The sequence below is a fragment of the Schistocerca cancellata genome, chromosome 1 (assembly GCF_023864275.1).
Source record: "Schistocerca cancellata isolate TAMUIC-IGC-003103 chromosome 1, iqSchCanc2.1, whole genome shotgun sequence".
In the NCBI taxonomy this organism is placed as follows: domain Eukaryota; kingdom Metazoa; phylum Arthropoda; class Insecta; order Orthoptera; family Acrididae; genus Schistocerca; species Schistocerca cancellata.
Genome location: NC_064626.1, coordinates 946,416,453 through 946,443,474, shown reverse-complemented (window position 1 = coordinate 946,443,474; position 27,022 = coordinate 946,416,453). Strand labels below are relative to the sequence as shown.

The 27,022-nt window shown below is 41.6% G+C and overlaps 1 protein-coding gene and 1 pseudogene across 1 annotated transcript in view; one reads left to right on the top strand and one right to left on the bottom strand.

Moving 5' to 3' along the window:
- The window catches only part of LOC126117190 (E3 ubiquitin-protein ligase MARCHF3-like), a 128,944-nt gene that overhangs the window by 50,085 nt on the left and 51,837 nt on the right, over positions 1-27,022 (top strand). The window lies entirely within an intron of this gene.
- LOC126097932 (5S ribosomal RNA) lies at positions 14,590-14,707 on the bottom strand (annotated as a pseudogene).

The window sequence follows — 27,022 nt, the reverse complement described above, 5'->3', positions numbered from 1 at the left end:
TCTAATTGCACGAAAAAATTCCGGTCGCTGCTTTGTGTGTCACTAGCGCGTTGTTATAGTGGATTGCATATGGAGTCTTACTGAATAACTTTGGGTTGGTTATATGCTTATTTCTGTCTAGAAAGAACACTTAGCGACATCTGGTTAATTTTTATCATGCTCTAATTCTTTCCTTGAGCACAGAGCTCGTAATTTGATTGTGAGCCATAATTCGATTCCAAACAGACTTGATAGCTGCTCCAAGATCCATTTCGAGTCCCGATCCAAAATCTTGGAATTACATCTCGGAAATTGAAACAACGAAAAAAGTGTCATTTTTGAAATACTCCTTTTTCATTATAGCTTTGAGCCTCTATCACATAACAGCGATTTCACTTCAACGAATAACTATGAATTCCTCGATCTAAGAAACTTTTTTTAGTGGATTAGAGTTATAATTGTACTCCGTTTATTTCAATAGGACAGTTTTATTTTGAACTAATTGGTGCGGCAGAGGTACATAATCTATTTACTTGTTCATCTTTTTCTGTTAAACTAATTAGAAGTGAAAATTTGTCCTTGTACGCTGATTGGAAAGTAACTGCCCACTTACTGCCGATGCTCTGAGATATTGTACCATTATTTCTACTTTATCGATTGCAGACGTAACTTCAGTGTCTTAGCGTTAGCATGTGTTTGTTGCGACGACAGCTGATTCGATAGCTTCAGAAAATTTCAGACTCTACAAGCTTATAAAATTTCACATGGTATCTTCCATATCCTTCCTCAAAATGTGTTTAGCGGATCTCAGTATTCCCACAAATTACGTGACTGACATCATATTGTAACTTTTCCGAAGATTTTCCGTGAAATTCTTTCTTGGTGATACGAATGATCATTTACAGTCCAGCTTTGTTCGTATCTTAAACTGTCTGCATTCTTGGCTGTTAATGATATCTTTGATTTACAGTTTTTCTTGATATTCCTTTTCCCCATAAGATATTATCCTGTAGATACGACATTGGGCGCTAGTCTATGAACTGAACTATGAACTGTGTTCTCCTACCATGCTTCGTGGTAGTTTGCAAGCCATTTGGGAAGATCGTTCCATATCACGCAACGGAATATTGTCTGCATATTTTGTCGGTTGTACTGTTCATATACTTGGCAAGTGCTATGGAGGGCCTTCTTTTTATCTCTGTCTGTATCCCATCATACTTGCTCATTTCACGGATGTTTCTTGGAAGACCTAATTTTACTCCACATCTCTTTAATCTTTACCAAAGGAGGTAGATAGGGTAAACTTACTTCCATATTTAAACTGAAATGCTTTTGAGAACTCTCTTTAGTAGTTGGTTTTGGAATTTTATTTGTTCTTCGTTATTAAGAAAACTATTCACAATAACTTTTTGTATTATCGGGAAGAAGGGGAGGTAGTGCCAGAGACATAATAAGTGAATTGGACGGGCAGTCATTAAAACAAAGGCGTTTTTCGTTGCGACGGGATCTACTCACGAAATTTCAATCACCAGTTTTCTCCTCCGATTGCGCAAACATCCTGTTGGCACCTATCTACGAATGGAGAAATGATTATCAAGATAAAATAAGAGAAATCAGGGCTCGCACAGATAAATTTAGGTGCTCGTTTTTCCCGCGCGCCGGTCGGGAGTGGAACAGTAGAGAGACAGCTTGAAGGTGGTTCATTGAACCCTTTGCCTGGCACTTTATTGTGAATAGCAGAATAATCACGTAGATGTACTGTACTTAAGTAACTCATTCGTGAAGTACGTTATCTTTTCTTATCGATGTATTTTTCTGTTGCCCAATGGCCAGTTACATGTAATTTTTATCTATGTCAGTAGTTCTACCTTTTATTTATTTAGAGATTTATTCTGTAATAACCAACGCCACAGATTCATTTATCAGGACGAAGCACTATGTAGATTTAGGCTTATATCGTTTCCTTATTAGAATATTTCACATTGTTTGTAGTTTACATTAAACTAAATTATTCTTTGTTATATTTTCATTTGATGGCTTCTAATGCCAAACAGTGGTAGCAATATTAGATTATAACTACTGGTAGAGGATCTGTGTTTTATTCTTTACGACATGGTCTGACTATTGCTGCTGGGTGTATGTGCACTGTCGCTACAAGAGAGATTCCGGTGACACTGACATGGAAGAGTTAACAGCAACATGTGCTTCTATAAGAAGGGACACGCATGAAGCCCGCAATAATTTTTACGGTAAAACCTTGGCAAAACGTTTACCAGAAAATCCCAGAAAGTTCTGGTCATACATAAAGTCAGTGAATAGATCCAAACCTTCCATTAACCCTCATAGATCCGTCTGGTGTCGAAACTAAAGACAGAATACATCATTTTCTGGGGCCTTTGTCCCACTTCAACTCGGGGTCAGCCCTTTTACTAAGGATTTGGCAATGTTAATGTCAGAGGGTGGCTGGGTGCCCTTCCTGTCGCCACCGTGTACCCCCCGGGATGGAAGTAGTGTACCCCAGCTGACTGCGTCCAGTGTAAGCCATGTAACAGTGCGAACGTGTTCAACTGTCTGCGTGTCGTAACTGTGGCGGGACATGGGGTTCGGCCCGGTATTCACTTAGCGGATCTGGAAAACCGCCTAAAAACCACATCCAGGCTGGCCGGCACACCACCTCTCGTCGTTAATAAAAAAAATGGTTCAAATGGCTCTCAGCACTATGGGACTTAGCTTCTGAGGTCATCAGCCCCCTAGAACTTAGAACTACTTAAACCTAACTAACCTAAGGACATCACACACATCCATGCCCTAGGCAGGATTCGAACCTGCAACCGTAGCAACAGCGCGGTTCCAGATTGTAGCGCCTAGAACCGCTCGGCTACCCCGGCCGGCAGTCGTTAATCCGCCGGGTGGATTCGATCCGGGGCCGGCGCGCCTACTCGAGTCCAGGAAGCAGCGCGTTAGAGCTCTCGGCTGACCTAACAGGTTAAAAGACAGTATACAGAAAACAGGAACTATAAATTCCGCATTTAGAAATGTTTTCGTGAAAGAGGATACAACGGCAAAAATGTCTGACTGCCGCATTGACTCACAAATGAGTGATATCGTTATTAGCAACCTTGGTGCTGAACAACAATTAAAACTGCTTAAATCGATTGAGGCATCAGTCTCTGAAGGAATTCCAGTTAGATTTTACGCTGAACACGCATCGTAATTACCTAGTCAAGTATAGAAGTGTCTACAGTGTAACTACGACTTTGAAACAAGGTGGAACTCTGCGTTTTTCACTTCAACAAACAATGCCAGAGCTGAAAGAAGTGTTTATGGAAGTTAAAAATCAGTGGACTAACCATTAAACGATTTATAAGACTACTTCTCAACTGACATCGAAAGAATTCAGACACACACACTGCTAGGAACGCTGGAATGTTGTTCACTTACGATGTATTGTGTGCAGGAAAGTACCATCGCTGGGCGATCTTAAGGAACTGCGGAATGACTTGGAAAAAATTTCCACTTTGTCTAATGAATGGCAGCTCTCGTTGTATGTGAGAAAATGTAAGATAACGCCTACAGCACAGAAAAAGAGCGGTATAGTAGCTGACGACAAGACGAGTGATAAACATCTTGAGAACGTAACGTTGTATAAATGTTCAGGGTTAGTACGAAGAAGCGGTATGAGATGGGACGATCACATACAGACTTGGATACGTTGGCCACGTTCTGGGAAAGCGCGGAGCAACTGTAAAGGAAATCACATACGAAACTTTAATGTGACAAATCCTAGGGTATTGTTCCAGTGTTCGGAGTCCGTAACACATAGGAAATACAAGAGACATCGAACGGATTGAGAACGCATTTCTAGGATCGTGAGAGATCGATATAGCCCTGCAAAAGTGTAACAGTGATGCTCGGAAAAGATAAAGGGGAACTGGAAGAAAGACGGCTTCGATATCGAGGAACCCTCTTGGATGAATTGAGAGAATCTGTATTTGAAGACAGCTGTGCGACCATCATGCTATCACCAATGTGCACTACCAGTAAAGAAAGATTAGTATTCTGGGAGATACGGCGTCTATTTCGATCCGATGATGGAATATTCCATCTCTTGGATAGTACACTACTGGACATTAAAATTGCTACACCACAAAGATGACACGCTACAGACGCGAAATTTAACCGACAGGAAGAAGATGCTGTGATATGCAAATGATTAGCTTTTCAGAGCATTCACACGAGGTTGGCGCCGGTGGCGACACCTACAACGTGCTGACACGATGAAAGTTTCCAACCAATTTCTCATACAAAAACAGCAGTTGAACGGCGTTGCCTGGTGAAATGTAGTTGTGATGCCTCGTGTAAGGAGGAGAAATGCGTACCATCACGTTTCCGACTTTGATAACGGTCAGATTGAATCCTGTCGCGATTGCGGTTTATCGTATCGCGACATTGCTGCTCGCGTTGGTCGAGATCCAATGACTGTTAGCAGAATATGGAATCGGTGGGTTCAGGAGGTTAATACGGAACGCCGTGCTGGATCCCAACGGCCTCGTATCACTAGCAGTCGAGATGACAGGCATTTTATCCGCATGACTGTAACGGATCGTGCATCCACGTCTCGATCCCTGAGTCAACAGATGGGGACGTTTGCAAGACAACAACCATCTGCACGAACAGTTCGACGACGTTTGCAGCAACATGGACTATCAGCTCGGAGACAATGGCTGCGGTTACCCTTGACGCTGCATCACAGACAGGAGCGCGTTGGTGAACTCAACGACGAACCTGGGTGCACGAACGGCAAAACGTCATTTTTTTCGGATGAATCTACGTTCTGTTTACAGCATCATGATGGTCGCATCCGTGTTTGGCGACATCGCGGTGAACGCACATTGGAAGCGTGTATTCGTCATCGCCATACTGGCGTATCATCGGGCGTGATGGTACGGGGTGCCACTGGTTACACGTCTCGGTCATCTCTTGTTGGTAATGACGGCACTTTGAACAGTGGACGTTACATTTCAGATGTGTTACAACCCGTGGCTCTACCCTTCATTCGATCTCTGCGAAACCCTACATTTCAGCAGGATAATGCACTACCGCATGTTACACGTCCTGTACGGGCCTTTCTGGATACAGAAAATGTTCGACTGCTGCCCTGGCCAGCACATTCTCCAGATCTCTCACCAATTGAAAACGTCTGGTCAATGGTGGTCGAGCAACTGACTCGTCACAATACGATGTGACTGAACTATGGTATCGTGTTGAAGCTGCATGGACAGCTGTACCTGTACACGCCATCGAAGCTCTGTTTGACTCAATGCCCAGGCGTATCAATGCCGATATTTCGGTCAGATGTGGTTGTTCTTGGTTCTGATTTCTCAGGATCTATGCACCCAAATTGCGTGTAAATGTAATCACATGTCAGTTCTAGTATAATATATTTGTCCAATGAATACCAGTTTATGATCTGCATTTCTTCTTGGTGTCGCAATTTTAATGGCCAGTAGTGTAGAAACAAGTCTTTCAGCTGCTTCGATACCCTCCTTTAAACCGACCTAATGTTGACCCCAAATACTCGAGTGATACTCAAGAAAGTGTCGCACAAATGCCTCGTTTACAGATGAGCTACACATTGCTCGCATTATCTCAATAAAACGAAGTTGACCTTTCGCTTGCCTTCTATAGAGGGTACACAACGAAGTGTTTTACTAGGTCAAATCTATCGACTGCTTTTATCACAACCATAGGTGGAAACACAACCGTCAAAGAGCACTTCCATTTAGGGAAAATTAACCACATGTGTGTAGCACCAACACACGGACATGACAAATGCTGGTGAACGCCTGCAGCACAACAAACCTAACTGGCACTGCCGGCTGGCTGTAAACTAGGTGACCAATCGGCAACGCAGGAAAGCAGTGTTGCAAACTAAACGTATACAAACACTTACAAGGTGCGATCGATTAATGACCAATCAACCACTCATATAACTTTGTTGATACAGGTACAGATACTGTTGCTGGCCCAGCAGTACCCCTCCATGATAGGACTCACACTCCTTATGACGACCTAAGCTATGAGAACGATACCGAGCTTCGCACGATACCCGAAACTAACAAACACCTCTCCCTTGGACGCTCTGTAGCAGAAAGCGAGAAAACCGCTACTGCTCTTACCACACTATCAGACTATTGCAGAGTTTTTTTTCTTTGGCGCTTGCCTTGACACTCTGCCCATGAAACCGCTATCCTTCGTTCGCTTTTCGTCCACTATCTATCTCCCCGATGCGACCGTATTAGTGGGTAATCCTACCCAGGCGTATAGGTAACATCACGGTCCCACATCCGGTAAAGTCCTCGATTAGTAACTAATAAATACGGAGGTGACTACTGTCTCTTTATCTGGTGGATCTTCCTTGCCCTTTGTACTTGGTGTCTTATTACCGCGCCACCTCGTTCGCTGACAAACGATGGGTAGGGACTGACAGAGCTTCTCATCAGCACCCTTAACTGACCTGCTAGTAATTTAGCAACTAGCACGCTGCTCCCCTTCATCAGTGTGTGGGCAACGCATGGACAGTTGTATGATAATGCGGTGATTAAAAGCGACTGCTGCGTCCGCTAGTTTTGAGACTTCAGGCCGGCATGATCCATTACGCCGACCATCTACCGGAGTTAGTACAGTCTGGAACTAGTGGTAGTGTTGATACGCGTAGAAGCAGAGCGAGGCCGCAGCGTAGCAGACAACCGCCCCCAACAACGCCCCCTCATACTGCCGCCTCCAGCGCCGCAGCCACCGCTGCCGCCGCCGCAGCCGCCACCTTAACTGCCAGAGGGGCTTAACGACCGCCCCCGCGATATTGCCGCCCACGTGCCGTCCAAACTACCTCCCAGCCACCTCCGCAGCTTTCCGCACCGCGTCGGGGACAGTCAGCGGACGATTTCCCGCCACTTTCAAGAGCGCCGTCTGGGGCGCCACCAGGGAATAAGGACGAGGTTTCCTCCGCTGTCAGGCAGTGGATTTTCGCGTCGTTAGCGACGCCTTACAGTTCCGGAAGGAGTGAATTCCGAGTTGTTAAGGATTTGTCTGAGCTTTATTCCCTCGGTTACTGAAGTTTCCGCCGTAGAATGGTGCCCCATATTTGCTTTTTCACGTAGACATAAGTAACATTCGTTGTAAATTTTTTAGACTCTGTAGAAGGCGAAGCCCGAAAGCTTCGTAAGTAGCAACCTGCGTGTATAAGCTTGAGCACGTAGAGACATATTGACAATTGTCACTTAGCTTAGGGTACACTAAGGGAGACGTCCATTACTTACGTGAGCTCAAAATGGAGGGGGTGGGGAGAAATCCGACTAAATCCCAACAAATCTCGTTTAAAGGGGGGGGGGGGCAATGAAAACTTCCTCTCTCTCTGTCAGGCTTAAATGCAAAGCAGGATGGTAAGACAGTCTGATACTATTCCCACATAATCTGTCTGCTGTGCAGGACAGTCCGTACGCTAGAGGCTGGCGAAAGCACCTTTTTGTCTATATATCCGCTCCAATTGGAGCTAGGAGAAACCCCACACTGATGATACTTGTGAGGCCTATATGAATCGATCCAGCGGTCTGAGAGGATATCCCACATATACACACATACTTCCTGCTTTATCGTCATTTTTTTCTGTTTTCCGTCATTCTTTAGGTGCTTCAAATTTGTGGAGGTATGTTCCCACTATGCAACTAATTGCAGGCAGTTTGCTCTAACAGTCCACAGGTATACTGCTGGTCCATAGTGCCCAACGGGCACAATATTTCGGCAATCAGACATGTCGGCATCGTAAGGTGTGCTGACGAACTGAGCTCCTGAGGGCGCGCGGCCGTATTAAATCCTCTCCCCTCGCGAGGCGTTCTTTCTGTGATCCGCGCCCACGCACCAGCGGTCGCTGAGACACTGGCATCGGCGTCTATGGTGGCGTCAGTGTAATTTCCTCGTCGGCCCTAGCCACCCGTTCGTTTCCTTTGCTGAGCATCTTTTTGATTAGACTCAATGCTATTTCCCATGCCCTGCTGAGGTTGTAGCCGCAATCTCGGTTGATGGGTCCATCCCTGGTACGAATTTCGAATGTCTCTCTAACGACGCTGTCCCAGCATTTAGATGTCTGTGCCAAGACCCTGGTATGTTGAAAGTCCATTTCGTGATTTTCGGACAACAGTGCTCTACGACCGCCAACTTGTTGGGGTACCCAAGTCGAGTGTGCCTCTGATGTTCTCGGCAACGATCTTCGATGGTGCACCCTGTCTGTCCAATGTAAGTCTTCCCACATTGACACGGAATCTGAAAGACCGAAATATACCAGATTTCGTGTCTTCGTGTCAATTTGTAATGTGAATTTATCGTTCGGTATTACTTACGATTTCCGGCTCTGTTAACTCGTGAATGTGATCCTGGAGATGTATTCGTTAGTTTTGCGTGTTTGTCTGTAGTCTTTTGTTTGTGTTTTGTGTGTGTGTGTGTGTGTATTGTGCTGTGTGTAAATGTTCTTTTTATGGATACTTGAGTGTGTGTAATTGCTTGCATTTATTTTACTGTGCGTGAATGTATAATTTTTTTTACACACAGCTTAACAGCATAGTACACACACATACACAAACACAAAACAACAATTAGCAATACTACTCACCGGAAACACACATACTTTGATCACAAAATGGGAAGTGCAAGTGATGTATGCGATGTGTCAAATCTGGGTGAAAGAACGCCAGAAATCGGCCAGATGGAGCATGAAAACTAACGAATACATCTCCAGGACCACATGCATGAGTTAACAGAGCCGTAAATCGTAAGTAACACCGAATGATAAGTTCACATTATGAAATTTGTGCTACAAAAGTTGCTTCTAACCTAAAAAAAGAGCAAAATACGACAAAATGTAACATAGCAGCATGTTGTATCTACCACATAATGCGTTTATTGTATGTATAAAAAGAAACATATATTATGGGCCACTGAAGATGCTCACCAAATACAAGAAGCGAAACGCGTATGGCAATAAACAAACTGCCTTCAGTTAATTACATAGACGGAACATACCTCCAAGAACTCTGCTTTATACTGTATATATTGAGGAAAGACGAACTCATCATCTAAATAATGACTGTAGGTTCACACAGAACCATCCAGCGTCGTCGTTTGTACGGCGTGCGTATCAGAGGAGTTAGTTTTTAAGCACTTGTTGTACAATACTACTTGATTTGCATTAGTGATGGCTTCCTAGACATGGGCACGGAGGATTGAATACTCAGTCTTAAAGCAATAGGTCCTATCGTCAGTCATTAAAAATCGTTCGCTAGACAGGATATTTAATTGTAACAATATTTCAGTAATCCAGTACTCATGAACTCACTTGCATGTGGTCCTGAGTGCACTATAATATACACATCGAATAAGAAATGATGTATCTATGTAAGTTCAGAAGTCAATGACTTTCTCAGCCGACCTGTTTCTAGTTTCAGAGAAAGTCATTAGTGTGAGATTTTTCAGGATGCAAAGCTGACACTCAAAGTACTTAAGTATTTTGTTTAAAGAATGTTGTAGCTCCAGCGTAGCTGTAAAAATTTTACACTCCTCTTCTCATGAACTGCACTATGCCGCCTACTGCTTTTCACACCGCCATCACGCCACACTAAGTTGATATTCTTGCGGTAACAACATTACTCTGTCGGCGATGGTAACTGCCTTGTAACCATCTTTTTGGTGTAACATTGCTCGACTGAGAATGGCTTGACGAGAAAGTTCCCTAAAACTGTATCTTTTCTAATATAGATAGTAAAAAGTAAACTGACAAGTTAAACGTTACTTCATTAAATTTGGAATACATACAAAATGATAGAGTATTTTCAGTCGCAAGTTTGGTTTAATGTTCTCTTTTACATCAGGTTCATCATTAACTTGACCTTTTTATTATGGAAGAAAAAGCTCTTTATTTGGAGTGTCATGTATCAATAGCAGTAATATCCAAAGTGATAAAGACATCCAAAAGTGACTGGAGAAATGTATGTTTACGCAAAGCACGACGAGAGTAGGGCGTCCTAAATATTCCAGACAGAGTACAGATCTTCACAAGTGCATACAAATAAATCCCGATACAATTTTCAGAGTGCTTGTCGTCGAAAATTCTCCAAGAGGGAAAGTCGTAGTCGATGAAAACGCAATAATATCAGTGGAGGCGATTACTTTGGTGCTGACGAAATTCATACCGATCTGCACACTTTTATTGGTCATCGGATTAATGCCGTCACCACCACCAGACTCTGAAATGAGATACTGCAAATTTTCGGAGGTGCAGTTGGCGCTGACCCGGTCTTTTAAAACCGTTGCTCCTGTCCGTATTGAACTAATCTGGTGAGCGAATTTCTCGAAGATTGATTTTTTTTCGTTTATTTGCTGGCATTTACTTCTGACTTGTTATCTATGAATTATAGCAGGTCACGTTAATCTGTTATTACATCTTTTTAAACTGTTTGTGCGTTTATACAGCGCACAGCAAGTTGAAGATATAGTGTTGCGTTAATATGATAATACACTACAACCAAGTGTCGTATGATAAAATGATAGTCTGTTTGTATGTCATATTTAAGTTAGAATTACGAGACAAGCTGTAACCTACATTACTATAATTAAATGGTCTATGTTGCGTTGTCTATATGTATGTCTCTGTTACCAACGCGTAACAGTTATTAGCTAATATCATCATATCAAATTACAGTGTTTATGGGACTACGCAATCCGTACCCGATGGCGTGGAAAAGTATACAGATGTTTATTTCAGATCCGACCCGCGTGATACGAAAACCGTCTGAACCACATGTTACCAGGGTACATTCTTTAACCATTGCAATGAACTGTGAGACGTTCAGAATGTGACGAGCACATCTGGCACAGAACCAGGCATCTTCATCCACACCTTATAGGTCTCCGCTTCAGTCCCATTTCGCCCCAAGCTACCTCTCAACGAACCATGTCATCCATGTACATAGGCATCACGTACATACTCCCCGGAACTACCCTCCGTCAGATCTCCACGAATATCTCGGTTTGACCCCTGAGATTCCCCAGAAGGTGCACATTTCACTTGTGATCCTATTTACACAAGGGCCACATTATCGTTTCCTGTGTGGGCTGTGAGCTACGACTGTGTAGCGTACTTGTTCTGGTAGCCATACCAGCTTCTTGGCGCCGTCTTACCTTATTGACCTTTTGCATTGATATTGGCTTTTAATTCCTTCTGAGTGTGCATGTCTGCACTGTATAGCAGAACTTTACAAATCAATCTGGAATGCAGCGTTTTTCATAACTGGAAATTGCTGGGACAACACATCTGTAGTATTCAGAATAGAGACCTGCGCCTCTGCAATGAAGAGTGAAGTGTTCTAGGGTTCACTGTGATAAGACACAAAGTTGTCAACTAATCTGTCAAGATAAAAATATCTGTGGGCTGACCTGACCATCACCGTCTCTCTGAATCCTATGAATTACGTGTGAAAGGTAGAGCGAAGGCGAACTGCAGTCAATCAAAAGTGACCAAGGACTTTTCCACACCAAAGCACAACTGTTTCTCAGAAAAGGCATCGGTTGCCAATAGAGTTCTTAAACAACACCAGAGAAGTCGAGCATCATTATCGCTATTCATCATCTGGATTTGTAGCTCCTTGTGTTTACCGCGTTTGCAGGTAAAATTGTAGGATGTGAGGTCCGCCAGTTATGCAAAACACCGTTTTTCCAAGTTCCCAAACATGTTTCAGCACTTCTGTGCCATCATCAGTGGGTTTCTGTTTTATTTAATCTATAATGTGAACATTCGTACTAAATGAATACAAAATTACCGGAATATTAAATTCAAACAACAATTTGTTTCTTTTAGTTAATATCTTTACACTCGGTTTGCATGGTTTCTAAGGACCACTTGTGTATTATTTATTACAGGTAGCTAGTCAACTGCAGCCAAAAGATGTTGACGAGAAATTTCGTTGGCAGTTAACATATCATTTTATGCTTTAAATGTAATTTGTAGCGTTATTTTGCGCCTATATTCGTTTTTACTTATGTTTTTGTGTGGCAAGCGCTTTTTTCTCTGCATCCTGATGAGGTGATGTGAAGACCACGTAAATATAACACATATTTTCACAAATATGGTCGTAAAAGCTCTTTGCACTTCATCAAAACATACTGTAATCGTGGTTGTTGTCTCCCAGCCCAATCAGTGTTCTTTTGTTCACCAGTGAGTTTGGCGCCAAATGTGAATTTTGTTTACATTTTGTCTCTGTCTCTAAATTGCATTTAAAGCATAAAATGATATGTTAACTCCCAACTAAATTTTTAATCAACATCGTTTGGTTGCAGATGACAAGCTACCTGTAATAGATAATACACAAGTGGTCCTGAAAAACCATGCAAACCTAGTGTAAAGGCATTAATTAAAAGAAACAAATTGTTGTTTGAACTAAATATTCCCTTAATTTTGTAAACATTTAGTAAAAAATGATCAAATTACAGATTAAATAAAGCAGAAACCCTCTGATGATGGCACAGAGGTGCCGAAACATGTTTGGGAACTTGGAACTTGGAAAAAAACCGTGTTTTTCGTAACTGGCGGACCTTACATCCAACAATATATCGGGTATTAATTCTGTGGTCTGTATTATAGGTATTGACCTACAGAGATTTTTTACAGTGGTTTGGGAGATGTGCATCTTCATGTTTCATAACATTTTTGTTTACGTGTTCTGGACACTTTCATTCGTAATGTATGGCGATCAGATTTTATCTTCTTCTGTAACTCTTGAGTAACACTGTTCAAGAAATATTCTCCAGTTTCTTGATCACTCTTTTGAAAAGTAATGGAGATGCAGATATGAAAAAAATCTGAAACAATCTGAGAAGCTTGTAAGGTTGTAGCAGGCTAGGTTGTGCTCAAAAGAAAGTGTTAAGAAAAATTTCAGTACGTTGCGTCCTTTCCGAGTTAATTAACATTGAAGTTAGCCTATCAAACCACTGCGCCAAACCTGAGCCACAGGCTGGGCAGACTGGCGTGCTGTCATCTACGCTATGAAACAACTGACACTTTAATTGTTTCTGAATTTGCGCACGTGAAGGAGTGATTGGCTAACGTCAATGGTAATTAAGGAGGAAACGGCGCAACGTACCGAGTTATTTTTCTCAACAATTATTTCCCAGCACATCCTACCCTGCAACACCCTTACAAGGTTTTCTGACCACCTTGTATAATATTTCATACTGTTCTATCACTGTTGATCTAAATGTTGCATTCGGCTATCTCAGTAACAAATGTTGTTGTTTAGCGAAAGTACTGTAAGTAAATAAAAAGACGTTCTGCAGCTTTTGCAGAGCTGCACTAGAGGAGTACAGTCGACTAATTAAATCTGGCACATCTATTTGAAATTCTGGCGCCCCTCTTCTATTTTCTAGCCACGTGCGGAGCTAGGACTAGCGTTTATTCCAAACTGCCCTTCCAGTGTTGCATTATCTCTGGAACAAAAGCGCAACACGGCGCCAGATTGCAGGCCACACGTGTAGCGGGGCTACCAAACGCTGCGAAGTTCAGTGACTCGCATTTGCATTTTATAAGGCTGCCACCATATTTTCATGCACATGCGGGGGTAGGGCGAGAGGAAGGAAGGGAGAATGGAACTATGAGAATGAGGTTGGTGACCTTTGCACATTTTTTACCCGCTTCGCAAAAATAGACGAGAACACCGCTTATCAGTTCACTCTGCAGCATAGTCATATATTGCAGGTATGTTAAAAAAAGAAAAAAAGAGCAGCATACTGCAGTCCATTTATTTCCAGATCGTTGATCATGCAGTCCTGTACTGAGAATGGGGAAGCGTTATATTCTGTAGCCCTCGATTCTGCTATAACCTTTCTGTGTCTAAAATTGTCTCTGCGCCAGCATATGAACTCCACGTGGTAACTGTCAGCGTCCGATGTATAGTTCTCTCACTTTATACGCCTTCAGACTGAGATTAGGAAAGCTTAGTGACTTTTTTTATTTTATACATCTAGTTCCTTAGGACCAAATTGATGAGCTAATCACTATGATCATGAAACGTGTCAGTACATGAAATTAGAACAGAAAAATGATAACAGATAAAATAAAATGTTTATGAATCCTAAAATGACAAGATATAAGTATATATAAACGCATTCAACAATATAACACAGGTATCATCTTAATTTTTCAAGGAACTCGTCGACAGAATAGAATGAAAGACCCATGAGGAAACTCTTCAGTTTGCGTTTGAAAGGGCGTCGTTTACTGTTAAGTTTTTTGAATTCCTGTGGGAGCTTTTTAAAAATGTATGCAGCAGAATACTGCACGCCTTTCTGCACAGGAGTCAAGAAAAGCACTACGTCTTCAGGCCACAAGGGCCTCATCGGGACCGTCGAACCGCTGTGTCATCCTCAGGTGAGGATGCGAGTAAGAGGGGCGTGTGGTCAGCACACCTCTCTCCCGGTCGTTACGATGGTTTTCTGTGACCGAAGCCGCTACTATTCGGTCGAGTAGCTCCTCAATTGGCATCACGAGGCTGAGTGCACCCCGAAAAACGGCAACAGCGCATGGCGGCCCGGATGGTCACCCATCCAAGTGCCAGCCACACCCGACAGCGCTTAACTTCGGTGATCTGACGAAAACCGGTGTACCCACTGCGGCAAGGCCGTTGCCTACAGGAGTCAAGAAGGTGCGGTCCAAATGTAGACAGGATTTCTACCTAATATTAACTCGGTTAAGGTGCTAATTCTTGGAAAAATCTGATATTGTTAACAAGAAACGACATTAATGAATACACATATTGAGAGGCCAATGTCGGAATACCCAGACTGAAGAGCGGGGATCGACAACAGGTTTTCAGACTTACACCACTTATTGCCCGAACTGACAGTTTCTGAGCCAAAAATACCCTTTGGGGATGGGAAGCGAATATAAATAAGCAAAGTAGACTACTTTTCGTGTCGAACTACCACTTACTTCAGATACCCTTCTAACAGTAAAAGTGGCAGTATTAAGTCGTTGAACGAGCTTCTGAACAAGGGCTTTCCACGACGATTTACTATGTGAAACCTAGAAATTTGAACTGTTCAGTGTCGCTAATCATAAGCCCATTCTCTGTAATTAGAACGTCGGGTTTTGTTGAATTGTGTGTTATAAACTGTAAAAACTGAGTCACACTTGATTTAGCTTTAATTTATTTTCTACAAGCCATGAACTTATCTCTTGAGCTGCACTATTCAAAACAGTGCCAACGTTGCAAGCAACACCGTTTACTACCAAGCTAGTGCGATCAGCAAACAGAAATATGGTAGAATCATCTGTAATATTGGAAGCACTTATCCTTAAGGCACGTCCTATTTAACGGAGACCCACTCAGACCCCACATCATAGCCATTCACAATATTGTGGAGAATGATCTTTTGCTATCTTTTCTTAAAGTAAGAGGTGAACAAATTGTGAGCTATTCCCCGTATTCCATAATAGTCCAACTTCTGGAGCAATATTTTCTGATCAACATAATCAAACGCCTTAGTTAAATAAAAAAAAGATGTCTAGCGTTTGAAACCTTTTATTTAATCCATCCAATATCTAAGAGAAAAAAAGAGAATACCGCATTTACACGTGTTCAACCACTTCTAAAACCAAACTGTACATTTGACAGCATATTATGTAAATGAAATGATCAGTTATTCTTACATGCACAGACTTTTCAATAACCTTAGCAAACACTGATGGCATAGAAATACGTCTAAAATTATCTACGTGATCTTTTTCTCCCTTTTTATAAAGCGGATTTACAACTGAGTGCTTTAATCGTTCAGGAAACTGACCATTCCTAAAAGAAAAGCTACAAATATGGGTAAGTACAGGGATAAAATGTGTATCACAATACTTTAGTTTTCTTCTATACACTGCATCAAATCCACGAGAGTCCGCAGCGTTCAGTGACTTAATTATTGACTCAATCTCCCCCTTTTCAGTATCACGGAGGAGTATTTCAGATATCAGTCTCGGAAAGCCAATTTTCAAGAGAGTTATATGATTCCCTGTAGAAACTAAATTTTTATTTGTTTAACCAGCTATGTTCAGAAAGTGAGTGTTAAAAACTATACACATGTCTGACTTATCAATAACAGAAGAAACATTTTTACCACGTACTGACTTAACATCCTCGACCTTGTGCTGTTGAGCAAACACTTCTTTTACGACTGACCATATGATTTTAATTTTATCTTGTGAATTATCTATTCAATTTGCGTACCACATACTCCTTGCCTCCCTAATACCATTATTAAGCACCTTACAGTAGTGTCTGTAATGGGCTACTGTAGCTAGATTGACACTATTTCTAAAATTTTGATGTAAATCCCACTTTGTTCCACATGATATCCTTATCCCACTAGTCAGCCACCCAGGCTGCATTCTACTGCTAGAACCCTGTCTTGGACGTTCTAATGAAAAACAACTTTTCAACAACATGAGAAATGTATTAAGGAAAGCATTGTATTTGCCATCTATCTTATCAGCACTATAGAAATCCTGCCGCTCTTGTTCCTTAAAGAGGTTTAAAAAAGTCTCTGTTGCCGTTGGATTAATTTTTTTACATTGTTTGTAACTGTTTATAACATTTGTTTGAGTAAAATAACATTTTCGTGTGAAAACTTCTGCATCATAATCTGAAAGGCCATTCGCCCTTTTACTTAGAGAATCCCCATATAGTAATGAAGAATGAATAAAGGTAATGTCTACGGTTGTGTTACTGTTCCCTTGCAACCTGCTTGGAAAAATACGGCCTGCATCAGATCATATGAATTTAGGAAGTTTTCCGACGTCCTTTTTCTTCTACAATCACATACAAAATTATTATTGAAGTCACCACACACAATTAATTTTTGGTACTTCCAATAAAGTGAACCAAGAACCCTCTCCAGCTTGAGTACAAATGCTTTAAAATCAAAGGAAGAATACCTATAAATAACAACAATTAGAAGCTTAGTCTTAATCAATTCCACAAAACATTCAAATACCTGTTCAGTGCAGTGCTTTGACACATCTACGACATAAATGGAATACTGTTCTTTACGTACATGGACACTCCCTCATTCCTCAAAGAACTCCTTCAAAAACAGCCAGATAATCTGTATTCTGGTAAAAGAAGCCTCTGAATTTTCACGTTAAGTGCTGCTCTGATATACCAATAATGTCAGAGTCAACATCTATAAGCAGTTCATTAACTTTATTTCCAATGCCTCTTATATTCTGATGATATATGATAATTCCTTCATTACTTGGATATCTGACCTTCTTTGAAAACGATTCCTTTGTTTGAGAGAGTTTCTTTTAGCAGGAATACCTATCAGATATTTTCAATCTAAAAAAGTTGCAGTTCTAACACCAACTACTTCAGTGACAAATTAATACTGGTTTACGAGATTGGACTTGGAAAAGAGACCTCTGCCTTTGAATGCACGTTTGTTCCAAATAGGCCATCCAGACACAAGACTGCAACACTTAAAGCTTCATTGTGCTCATCTTCCCTTCGCTTCATCTAGCAAGAATAGACAACCTAGTGGGAACAGGAAGTTACACGAACATCCACAGGTCCGTGAGGTGGCAGCCTGCGAGGCATAAGTCCCTCAACATTTTAATGATACAGTTAAATGTTATCTTATTAATGTCATCTAGTGATTTAGGTCATTCTACAAAGTACACTTCCATTCAAGCTGTATTTGATACGCTATAATGTTCAGTGCTCTAGTGGATGCATGTAACACTGTGTGAACTGCGCAGACAATAGAAATTCCACATTGGCAAGACGTATGTGCACGTGTACGCACATAGTTACTGCTAAACTGCTACAGTATTAATATTAAGTCACTGAGGTAGCACATGATGTATTTTGTTTTAAACATTTGAGTAATCTGTTAAAGTGCAAGTATACTTTTATGTATTACGTGACGAAAATATCACAAAGTTGTTAGCTTACTTATGGCTGGTGCCCAGCCTTTAACGTGGGTATAAGGTTCCTTTCAGAGTTGGAGTATAGTAACACGATGAAATGTGTTTGTTTACTGCGACCGGGAGAGCAGGAGCTTACAAGATCTGCTCGTGTAGTTAAGAGCTTTGTTCGCAAAAATGTAGGCACGTAGATTCGATTTCCTGTCTGGCAATGTTGTAATTTGTCGTTGATCTCCAAAGCACAGAAGACTATAGAGAAGATCAAGACAGTTCTTGTTATTCGCAAATATTTTCTGTTCTCCCTTCAACTCTGTGTCCTTATTCTTCGTATCGGGGAATCCGTGAGAAACTTTCGCACTTTTATAGTTTTAAATAACGACAACATTTGGACTACGTATAGTCGTTGGAATGTGGGAACGAAGAGAAAAAATGAACCAAACGACGTGAAATAATAACCATGAAAAACATCCTTGTATATATATTTCTTTGGGCCCAGAAATATATTTTGCATTCGAAATCTATGTCCCGTCTTGTACCATGGGCAGAGACCAGAGACTGTTAGTAACGACACATAACCTATAACTTCAACTCGTCAAACATTTTCACTTACAGTATGTACCTTAGTCCGTAGTAGTAATGGGTAAATCACAGTTAAAGGCGACAATGACAAATATGTTTGTCGCTTCGGAAACTGTATTCATTGAAAAAAATCAGCTTCTACTAGGGACAGAGAAAATTATCTACCTCAGTGGTCAGTGTTCATTGTTACTATCTATGACAATACTGTATACAAATTATCCAGTTAATAAATACTTTAAAACAAATAAAATAGTATTTGTAATAAGCAAATATGAAAAGTAAGGCTGACTAATAAGTTACCTTCGGAAAATCTAGGTATTAAGCTAGGTATGCACGATGCCCGTTTGCCTATGGCAGTTAAAAGTCTCTTTTATGTTAAAATTTTCCACAAACAGTAAGTTTTAGAGCAAAATCGAAATCCAGTGTCAAAAGCCGGTTAAAAAATATTGATAACGATACCTCACTCATCCCTGTACGTTTAGAATGTGTTGAGAAAAAGGGCTGTTGAGTTGAAAAGTAGTGTACAGTATATGATAACTTACATACTGGGAATAACTGTTGTATTGTTGAGTGAAAATTGTGGAGCGCGTTATATTGCAAATTGCATTAGTAAAAGCTATACTCTGGGACAGCTATGCGCTAGGTAAAACGTAAATTGATTTAATTACAATATTTCTCAGCGAAGTCTAATAACAACAATTTCTACAGCGTCGATCCCCAAGAGTTTTCTGGCGCCCTAGCTGGTGTCTAACGTATATAAGTATAAGAATAATTGTTGAATAACGTAGAATCTACGGTGAAGCCTTCAGTTACTTAAGCGAATCGTTCCAAGTTTCCTACCCAACATCTACGAGATATAACATCAAGTAACTAACCCATTCGGCTGTTCTGATACATGTAGAATTTTGTATCCTTTTGCGCTGTAGGACCTGATATGCTGTGCTGAAAGACATAAAATCGAGGAAAATTTGGTACAACATCAGATATGACCTAAAATCGTTCTATTTGCGTGCAATACAGAACGAATTATTTTTTATTATTCATCTCACATTTTTTGTTCAGAGCTAGTGTCCGACTCGAATTATATCACAACAACGATTACTTTTTGTCAAACTCTGTATTCCAGAAAACTGCACAAAAGAAAACCATTAGGGATCTGTCTTTTTCAACGAGTTCTCGGATATATGAATGAGTCACAAAACAGTTAACGTTTTCAGCTGAAGTTTCTTACATTAATTCGAAACAGTACGCTGTGTTTAGGCAGCACGGTGCAGTTTACAGGTTCCCATCTGTTGGTACGTTATGCTCCGTGGTATATACTGAGTGACAATTTTTTGATAACTAGACCATTTAGTAGGCAGTGAACCATTCCTTTCCCTATTCTTAAAATACGATATAAGATCATAATACATAGCGGTCTGAATGTTGTTTGTATAAGGGACGATCAGAAAGCTTCCGTTCGAAGGCCATTCTGACTCCTTGACTAAATGTCGATGCTTACATACTCGTACAAAAGTCGCGCTGGGTTGTTGAGACACCGCAGCAAAGCCCTCAAACGGAAACATTTTGATTGCCCCTTATATTAAGAGGTATTATTGTTCTATTTTACATTCAACGAGAGCATAAATACCGTAACTGTCACACTGAAAATAAACATAAAATCAACGCCAAAAGTATATCTACACCGACTTTGGCACAAAGTTCAGATTTCCACCGCTAGTCGACGCTGCTCTCGTGGCGCAGCAGTCTCTGGCAGTGATGAAAAACTCAAAAATCAAGATTGGGATAGGTCACACCCCCTTATCTGTCGCATGACATATTTGCTGTACTCTAAAGTATCCAAACAGGTTGAATTTTCTGCCAATGTTCAGAAGTAATGTATCAGGAATTTAAAGGGTGTGAACTGAAGTATTTCCACATCTAAAATACATCAGCAAAAAACTCTGTGCTCTCTCTCTGTTCTCTCTCTCTCTCTCTCTCTCTCTCTCGCACGCACGCACGCACGCACACACACACACACACACACACACACACACACACAGACGAACACAAACACAATATTTCTGCCATGAAATTACAGATTGAGCAGCACTAGTGAACTAGAAAAGATCGAATTCGATATCTAAAAGTCTGCAAAACCCATACCAGCAATACAAAAAATGAAATATTTATATTAAGTGTCAAAAGTTATTTTCCACACACACACACACACACACACACACACACCAGCACATGCACACCTGGCAACTTGATGCCTAAAACATTACTGTGAACTCTCAAGTTACAGTGCCCTTGTCGTACTTTCATGCTCAAATATCAGAACAGCCAGTTCACATTTCATGTTAGGCCTAAATGAGGCTATGTAAATATTAAGGCATGAAAATAGCATTGGGGTTCTCGAAATGAGTGTTAACAATCATGTTTTAGGTAACAGTTTGACAGATAACTCTGTGGGGTGTGGTGTGTGTGTGTGTGTGTGTGTGTGTGTGTGTGTGTGTGTGTGTGTGTGTGTGTGTGTGTGTATGTGTGTGTCTGTTTCTGACGAATTTAGATGTGCAAATACTGCAATTTAAACCCATTATGTAATTTTTCAATAATACTTGTGAGCTTGGCACAAAAATATCAGATTTTTCGAATACCTTTGAGTACAACGATGTTTTCTATGATGTTACATTGTGAATTGTTTCATTTTATTAACCGCTAAAATGCTACACAGTGTTTAGTTGTTAAGTTTTAATAGTGAACTGATGTTGTAAGTGAAGTGGTGAGGGGGGGGGGGACGTGCAAGTGAGGGTGTGGCATGTCACATCATGATGATGATGATGATGATGATGCTGCAGCTGCTGGTGGTGGTGGTGACATTATAAATAAGCAGGGCTTGGCTTGTCCCATGATAGATAAGGGGGATGTAGCCAGTGCCCATCTTAGATTTTTTAATTTTCTGTCACAGCCAAAGACTGCAGCACTGAAATGGATTTACCGACTAGTGGCAGAAACCTGAACTGTACACAAAAGTCGGTATAGATATACTACTAACACCTCACACTTCTTCTTAATGTTGGTGTTCAAACTGAAATGGCTAGAACTAGTCAGACATCACAAAATTTAAGATGTTGTCTTATGAGCACAAATATAGCTGTATAGATATGTTTTTTATGTCAGATATTAGTAATGAATACTGCGATTAATAAATCAAATATTTCAACAAAGAAAACATTTTAGATTATTTCTCCATGTATTCATACAATGTGACTTAGTGGATTACGCTGTGATTCACGTACACCCATAAATGAATTTTAACCAAACTGAAGTCATGTTATCAAGTGATTGTACATCAACAGATAGAAATTGTAACCAATAGAACAATAGCTGAGAATGTCAAAAATTCTTCAGATACATACTTTTTGTGTCAGACATCATAACCAAATAATTTGTAATAATGTCTAACTTAATATTAATACATCTATGTATAAAAATATGTGCCCATGGATTATCATTTTGTATTTTAATGATATTTAACTAGATGCATCCGCTTCATAGATAACACCACAATAAGGAAGTCATGTGAAGTTGGAAACAGTCTTTCCAGAAATATACTTTTTTCTACCTGTCTTAAAAACAGAGGTGGATGTATTTCGCCACACAGCTACATTGGGACATAGATTAGAAAAAATTACCGAGTTTCGTACGAGCTTTTACCACCCAGCTCAATGCACTAACGTCATACGGCCTTTTGAAGACGTCAGTGTGCTCCCAAAACGGGTCGTGACAAATATATTTTGTGGTAAACTTAACTGATGTATAAAACTAATTTTGTTCGTTGATCTATTTCCACTTATGGATTTGAGATACCGCGATTTACAGTGACATCGAATGTAAGGAAAGTTGAACTATCCTTTCTGGGCTGCACTTGTACTATCTGTGGAAAAGTCTGAGCTACGGGTACTCCAGCACGGGGCGAGTGTAGCGTGCGGCGGTGTCAGCGTGGGTCTGAATTAGCGGCGCTCCGCGAACTGCTGGGATGCTATCAGCACTCTTCCGTTTCCACGCGCCCGCTTATCGCGCTAACTTATTCTTGCCACTAACGTCCCTCTATTCTCGGTGGTAAAGTTTGCCAATGTTCCAAAATAGTGTTTTGAAGAGCGAGGTGAGTTATCCGCTAATTTCCTTCCGAAGCCAGTGTTCTGTATTAAAAAGAAAAACTAAGTGAAGGGTGCTGTGTTGTCACGTGCCTTTTATAGCGGTAAGCCATCTCAGATCGTTATTGCATGAGTATAATACATAGGAGAAATTTTTGAACCAAAGAAGTATGTTGTTGTTGAGGTCCTCAGTCCGAAGACTCTCTGCGGTAGTATATCCTGAACAAACCTCTCAGTAGCTGCCTTAATACAAATCCATTTGTACCTGCTTACTGTATTCAGTTCTTGGCCTTACTCTATAATTTTTACCCTAGACGCTTCTTTCTGTTACCACATTGACTATTCCTTGATGCCTCAGGATGTGATGGATTAATGGATCCCATCTTTTACTCGAGTTGTGCCATAAATCTCTTTTTTCCTCAATCGATTCAGTACGTCTTGTTTCGTTATTCAATCTAATCTCCAGCAGTTTGCTGTAGCATCATATATAAAAAGGATGTGTCTTCTGTTCGTTTGAATTGCCTATTGTCCGCATTTCATTGTCAAACAATGTTAACTCCATACAAATACTTTCAGAAAAGATTTCTTAACATATGAGCCGGCCGAGGTGGCCGAGCGGTTCTAGGCGCTACAGTCTGGAACCGCACGACCGCTACAGTCGCATGTTCGAATCCTGCCTCGGGCATGGATGTGCGTGATGTCCTTAGCTTAGTTAGGTTTAAGTAGTTCTAAGTTCTAGGGGACTGATGACCTCAGAAGTTGAGTCCCATAGTGCTCAGAGCCATTTGAACCATTTTTTTGTTAACATTTGAATTTTTATTAGACGTCTACAAATCCCTTTTATTCAGAAATGCTTTTCTTGCTATTTCCAGTCTGCATTTTATATCTTCCCACTTCGGTCGTCATCAGCTAATTTGCTGCTATATAAAAAAAGACTCATCAACTACTTTTAGAATCTCGTTTCCTAATATAATCCATTCAGCATTGCCTAATTTACTTCGACTTCATTCCATTAACCTTGGTTTACTTTTCTTGACATTATTCTTACAATCAATTTTCAAAATATTCTCCGTTCTTTTCAATTTCTCTTGCAAGTCCTTATCCGACTCTGAGAGAAGTAAATTTCATCGGACCTCAAAGTTATTTCCTCTCCCTCAATGTTAATCCTCTCTTTTTATTCCTACTTACTCTCCATTACGGCTTTCTCAATGTACAGATTGAGTAACGTCGGGATTGTCTACAACGCTGCCTCACTTTCTTCCCAACTCTCTCTTCCCTTTCTTGTCCATCGGTCCTTGTAACTGCAGTCTGACTTGTGCATAAGTTGTAAATAGCCTTCGCTCCTTGTATTTTATCACTGATACCTTGAAAATGTCGAAGAGTGTACTACAGTACATACACTCCTGGAAATTGAAATAAGAACACCGTGAATTCATTGTCCCAGGAAGGGGAAACTTTATTGACACATTCCTGGGGTCAGATACATCACATGATCACACTGACAGAACCACAGGCACATAGACACAGGCAACAGAGCATGCACAATGTCGGCACTAGTACAGTGTATATCCACCTTTCGCAGCAATGCAGGCTGCTATTCTCCCATGGAGACGATCGTAGAGATGCTGGATGTAGTCCTGTGGAACGGCTTGCCATGCCATTTCCACCTGGCGCCTCAGTTGGACCAGCGTTCGTGCTGGACGTGCAGACCGCGTGAGACGACGCTTCATCCAGTCCCAAAGATGCTCAATGGGGGACAGATCCGGAGATCTTGCTGGCCAGGGTAGTTGACTTACACCTTCTAGAGCACGTTGGGTGGCACGGGATACATGCGGACGTGCATTGTCCTGTTGGAACAGCAAGTTCCCTTGCCGGTCTAGGAATGGTAGAACGATGGGTTCGATGACGGTTTGGATGTACCGTGCACTATTCAGTGTCCCCTCGACGATCACCAGTGGTGTACGGCCAGTGTAGGAGATCGCTCCCCACACCATGATGCCGGGTGTTGGCCCTGTGTGCCTCGGTCGTATGCAGTCCTGATTGTGGCGCTCACCTGCACGGCGCCAAACACGCATACGACCATCATTGGCACCAAGGCAGAAGCGACTCTCATCGCTGAAGACGACACGTCTCCATTCGTCCCTCCATTCACGCCTGTCGCGACACCACTGGAGGCGGGCTGCACGATGTTGGGGCGTGAGCGGAAGACGGCCTAACGGTGTGCGGGACCGTAGCCCAGCTTCATGGAGACGGTTGCGAATGGTCCTCGCCGATACCCCAGGAGCAACAGTGTCCCTAATTTGCTGGGAAGTGGCGGTGCGGTCCCCTACGGCACTGCGTAGGATCCTACGGTCTTGGCGTGCATCCGTGCGTCGCTGCGGTCCGGTCCCAGGTCGACGGGCACGTGCACCTTCCGCCGACCACTGGCGACAACATCGATGTACTGTGGAGACCTCACGCCCCACGTGTTGAGCAATTCGGCGGTACGTGCACCCGGCCTCCCGCATGCCCACTATACGCCCTCGCTCAAAGTCCGTCAACTGCACATACGGTTCACGTCCACGCTGTCGCGGCATGCTACCAGTGTTAAAGACTGCGATGGAGCTCCGTATGCCACGGCAAACTGGCTGACACTGACGGCGGCGGTGCACAAATGCTGCGCAGCTAGCGCCATTCGACGGCCAACACCGCGGTTCCTGGTGTGTCCGCTGTGCCGTGCGTGTGATCATTGCTCGTACAGCCCTCTCGCAGTGTCCGGAGCAAGTATGGTGGGTCTGACACACCGGTGTCAATGTGTTCTTTTTTCCATTTCCAGGAGTGTATACCCAAAACTTCCTCTAAGTTTACAAACGCTATATACGTACGTATCTTCTAAGATACGTCGTAGGGTCAGTATTGCCTCGCATGTTCTTACATTCTTCTGGGATATAAACTGTTTTTTCCAAAACTTTGGAATTGGAATAACTACATTCTTCTGGAAGTCGTAGGATATTTCGCCTGTCTCATACGTCTTGCACGCCACGTGGAATATCCTTGGGACAGCCAACCATGACAAAGCTGTCAGTAGTTCTGAGAGAATGTCGCCTCCTCCAGGGACCTGGTTTCGATTTAGTTCTTTCACTGGTCTGTCAAATTCTTCTGGCAGTATATCTCCCACCATATCCTCATCTACCTTCTCTTCCTTTAATATTTTCTTGCAGTTCATTTCCTATAATGTTCCTTTTATTTACTTCTTTTATCCGTCAACTTTTCCTTATTCGCTTAGTAATGGTTTTTCATCTGAGCTCCTGCTCAGCTTCTCTTTTCTTCAAAGGTCTCTTAATTTTCCGGTATATGGTGGTATCTGTCTTTCCCGTAGTTATGGATACTTCTATAGACTTAAATTTGTTCTCTAGCCATTCCTGCTTGGCCATATTGCACTTTGTCAGTCTCATACATTTGACGTTGTATTCCCTTTCACCTGCGTTATTTGTTTTATTTTTATATTTTCTCTTGTTGTCACTTAAATTCAACATCTCGTATTACCTCCAAGGATTTCTACTAATCCTTGTCTTTTTACTTCATTGATCCTCTGTTGCCTTCCCTATTGCATGCCTCAAAGCTACGCACTTGTTTTCTATTGTATTCCTTTTCCCTGTTACAGTCAATCGTTGTTTAGCGCTCCGTTTGAACCTCTGAAAAACGTCTGGATCTGTCAACTTATCCAAGTCCTTAATGTCCTACCTTTTTGCAAATTCTTCATTTTTAGTTTATACCTCTTAACCAATAAATTATGGTCAGGGTCCACATCTGTCCCAGGAAAAGGCTTACTGTTTAAAATCTGCTTTCGAAGTCTGTCTTACCATTATAAATCAATCTGAAACGTAGCAGTGTCCCCAGGGCTCTTCCACACTTAGAACCTTCTTTCAAGATTCTTAAACCAGGTGGGAGCTATGAATAAATTATGCAACGTAAAAAAATTTACCAGGCAACTTCCTGTTCCATTCCATTCCATAATCCAAGTTGTTCTACTAGTCTTCCTTCTATTCCTTTCCTTGGTACTGAATTACAATCACCCGTCGCAATTAACTTTTCATCATCTTTAAGTATCTGAACAACTACATTTACCTTGTCATACATTGTTTCGGTCTCGTCATCATCTGCAACGCTATTTGGCATGTATACTTTCCTACTTGGTGAGCGTTGGAAACCAAGAATAGGGAGACTGAAAATGAAGAAAACTTATAGAGCAGACAAGTAGGGTTACTGGCAAATTTTTTCCCATAGACAGGAACAGGCACTAGTGCAACAGAACAATGTGCTGAAATGTTCG